We start from the raw sequence: 4,603 nt of genomic DNA, 5'->3' as shown, positions 1-4,603 counted from the left end.
AGAAGAACTTAGGAGAAACCAATCCTACCAGCACCTTGATTTTGGACTTCCAGCCTCCAGAACTGTGAGAAAATAAATTTCTGTTGTTTAAATCGCCCAGCCTGTGGTATTTTGTTATGATGACCCAAGCAGAATAATGCATACCATGATTCTCTTCCATTCTCTCAACTCAGGACATCCTTTCCCAGTGTTGGGGTGGTGGAGGAGAATGACGTGGATGATGGTGGATGGAGAGAAGGCCTTTCTGTTGTTAAGAGTTTTTTTCTTTCTATCATCCATGTGACATGCTCTTTCATTCTTTTTAGTGTCTGGGCCAGTCTACCACTGCTTTTCAGGAGACAGGGCCCAAGTACATCTTTGGATTCAACCAGGATGGGTTCTAACGAAGAATACCAGTGAACCCACCCTGTGGAAGGGTCCTCATCGGTAGAGGTTGTATTCCAATTACTTGTGATTTATTTTGGTCTGAGGTGAACACAGCATTCCCTCTTTGGAGCATTGTGGGTGTTATAATTGCAAAAGGGAATAATATTAGGCTCCTTCAAAAAAACAAAGTGGTGGACCAGCATCTTAGCTGTGGAAAGAGCTCAGACCTTGGTAACGTTTCAAAGTAACATGGGTGTGAGGGACAGTCAGTGACCACAGAAGGAGCTTGGCCAAGGAAAAAGAGACACATAGTGTCAGACAAAGCTCAGAAAATTGCAGAGAATTAGACTGGGAGGCAGATAATCTCAGCCTGGAGCTAGCTTACTTTTGTACTTCTTGCATGAGACAATCCACACTGTTACTGTTTAAGCTGCTCAAAAGGGTGTTTCTGTAACTTGCAGTGGAAAGAAATGTGTCCAGAATCTCTCAAAACCCTGAATACCACAGTGCATTGGCAGGGCAGGCTTTATATGGCCACAAACAACAATACTGGAATATTCTATTCATTCATTCTGTCATGTTATGGTTTCCTACTTGTAAGCACCATGGATAAGTCCTGTTCTGCTGTTTCTCCCCAAAACAAGGATATGCATCATGATTTCTTGAAGATTCCACCATTAGTCTTGGCATTTGGTATCCCATTAGCAGGGGGAGGCTCTGAGCCTGGTTAAGACTGACTTAGAGGGGTACTTGGCAGGAGGTCAGAAAGCCAGGCAGGAGTGGCTCAGATAAAACTGGAGTCATAAGCAGGTGCCAGAGCTTGCTGCGCCTTGTAGGCTGTGATCAGCCATAATAGTCTTTGTAAATGTTAGCTTCCATGTATGAATGAATGAAATATCAGAAAGGTGTCCTTCTTTAGGTGCCCTTAGGTAGCCTTATGTAGGTTTCAGGATAACAGTACAGTGGTGAAAATGTCCAAGCAAGGGTGAAGGAAGAAATATGTGTAGATAAGCCAAGGAGGAGATAGGGATGGACATGGGCAGATTACACACTTCTTGATGGAGCAGGGACACCCCAGGTGGAGATAGCCTGAGTTAGATATCAGTGTTTGGTGCCTATGGCAGTGATAATGAGGTAGGATCAGGCCTGCAATTCGCCTCCTTCTCCCCCAAGATCCAATTCCCCTCCTCACTTTCTTAAGATACCAACATGATCTCCTGAGGGCAGGGTCTAGGGACTCTGCCCTCAGGAGATCATGCTGCCCACTTTAGAGTGCCTTGAACAGTCTCAGAGACAGACCTCCCTCTGTGCACCAGCCAGGAGGTGCTGTATATACTTATCCATGGACTATTCCTGAGACTAAGACTTCTAGGTTTCACCTGCAATCTCTCTTTCTTTCTAACAGTGACAGTTTTAGCAGTGGGTAGGGGGGTGGCAGAAATATTTCTATATTTGGTAGAACAGTCTAGGCTAAGATAAGAAAAGGATTCCAGTTCAAGCCCAGCCTCGCCAGCATGGGGAAACCCCATCTCTACTAAAAACACAAAAATAAGCCAGGCGTGGTGATGCTTGCCTGTAATCCCAGCTACTTGGGAGGCTGAGGCAGGAGAATCGCTTGAACCTGGGAGGCAGAAGTTGCAGTGAGCTAAGATCACACCATTGCACTCCAGCCTGGGTGACAGAGCAAGACTCCATCTCAGGAAAAAAAAAAAAAAGAAAAAAAGAAAAAAGAAAACAAAAGGATTCCAAAATTTCAGTAGCTTAACATAATAGAAATTTATTTCATGCTCTTATAGTAACCTTTGGCATGTCTTCACCTTGTCAAGGCAACTCTTTTCTACTGGATTACTCAGGGACCCAGGCTCCTTCCATCTGTGGCTCTGCTGTCTCCTAGGGCCTTGTCATTTATTGTCTACACTGAGCTGGCAGAAACAGAAAAGTTGGGTTGGAAGGGAAAATGTTTGGAGGAGCATATGCATGTCTTTTTGACCAAGCCTACAAGTGGTATATATCACTTTTTTTCACACTCCATTTGAGAGCACTTAGTCACATGACTACACTTAACTGAAAGGAAAGAGTGGAAATATAGTCTAGCTACGTGCTCAAAGAATTACAATTAATAATAGATTTTTATGAATAAGTAGATTTTTGTGGAAAACTAGTAGTCTCTGCCACATTGATGACCAAAATTAATATTTCACACTCTCCCTTTGTATTAGTGATCTAAGGCTGTGTAACAAAGTATCCCCCAAACTAGCAGATTAGCACAAGAAACATTTGTTACCTCACATTGTTTTCATGTGTAAAAAATTTGAGGACAGCTTAGCCAATGTTTTCAGCTCAGGGTCACTCATGAAGTTGTGGTCAAGACTTTGACCTGGGCTGCGACTCATCTGAAGGCTTGACTGAGGCTGTGGACTTGTTTTCAAGGTGGCTCATTCCTAGCTTCAGTGGGTCAGGGACGTTCATGCGGGTTGTTGGCAGGGGTTCTCAGTTCCTCCATGTATGAATATCTCCACAGGGCTGCTTGCATGGCCTCACAACATGGCAACTTGCTTCCCTAGAATGAGTGATCCTAGAAAGAGGTCACAGTATCACTTATCATTTAATCTCAGAAGTCACACACCATCATTTTTGTCACATTCTTTGTATTAGAAGCAAGTCACTAAGTACAGTGTGCACTCAAGGGGAGAAAAGTTAGGCTCCACTTCTCAGAAGGAGGTTTATCCAAGTGGAAACATTTAAAAATTACCACGTTCTTAAAGAAGGATGTGGTTTTGGACATAGTTCAGGAAAATGAAATACCAGGAGAAGATGCAGTTGGGGCTTCCAGGAGCACCTCCTAAATGCCTGGCTTGTTTTTCCTTTACACCTTCTGCTTCCTTAATGTCTGGACTGTGAGTGCCACTTTTATTGCTACAGTGGCCCTCTGAGGACAATGAAGAAGTCTTGTGGGTGGAACTGAGCAGTAAAAAGAGTAAAACCAGTAATAAAAGGAACTTGGAGCATTGAGGATATTGTGGGAGCCACCAGGACAGCCCAGGACCTTCTACTTCTGAACTAAATGATTAAAAAAAAAAAATCATTATCTTATTTAAGCCACTGCATGTTTTTTGGGGGAAGGGGAGGATTTCTGTCACTTATAACCAAATTCTACTTACAAACAAATATAACCAATTCCTAACTGATGTAACTGCCATGTGTCAGACAGTCCTAGGCACTGGGGAAAGAAATTTATATGAAAATGTCACTATCCTCAAATGCAACATAGATACATGTCGGGTAGCACAAAACAGAAAAGGGACATCTCACACAAAACAAGCAGCACTCAAGGTTGTAGAAGAAACTCACCAAATAGAATAAAAGCCCCATGGAGCAGTGATTTTGGCCTGTGATGTTTGTTCCTTTACCTCCTGTACTTAGTACAGAATCAAAGACATTCACATACTATGTATTCAATACATAAAATGGAAATGGAGTAGATCTTCAAATTAAAATAATATGTCTTCTGTAGGGAGAGAACGATGATGAAGGACTTCCTGGATTTCTAGTTGGGTTGGAGGACAAAGCCAGTTGGGTAGGGCACTTAGGCATTGGGCTCACACGGGGAGCCTCAGCAGATGGAGGCAAGCTGTGGGCACATCTTTGCAATCGCTTTCAGAGCACACAGGGCTTATTGTGGCATTGATTACTGGAGGCTCTGGGTGTTCAATTTGGCTTGAAAAATGCCTCTCCCGAAAGTCACAATAGCAATTAAGGAAAGCGTGGTGAGAGTACTAACCCATTTCATTAATGAGGTCATTTGTTTTGCTGAGACTCTTACTGAGGCCTAGGAGGAGGACTTGCTGCCGTGGATTACAACCCCAAAGGAAGGACGATTTTTCTGTTTAGCCCTTAAAATCCAAATCCCATCCTGCAACGCCAGTCACTGGTTTTAATTGACATTCAGTTGTCCTTCCACACTAATTTCTCTGTGGACCCGTTTGATTTAAGCGGTCCTCCCTGGTGAGGTTCTCAAAATGGATCAGACAATTTCAGCCAGTGTTTGCAGTGCACTGGACTCCTGTCCAAAGAATAACAACGAAATTAAACGGCTACAATGTCCTGCTTTTTTCCGTCTAAAGTAACGGCGGACACAATCCTGGAACCTGTCTCCAGCGTTCGCCAAGCCAGTGACTTTCACACACTCTTATCTGTTTACATCCAGTTCAGAAAGATGACCTTGGTAACACAGACC

Source organism: Rhinopithecus bieti, unplaced genomic scaffold, assembly GCF_001698545.2.
Source record: "Rhinopithecus bieti isolate Rb0 unplaced genomic scaffold, ASM169854v2 scaffold_51827, whole genome shotgun sequence".
NCBI lineage: Eukaryota > Metazoa > Chordata > Mammalia > Primates > Cercopithecidae > Rhinopithecus > Rhinopithecus bieti.
This window is presented reverse-complemented; position numbering follows the sequence as displayed.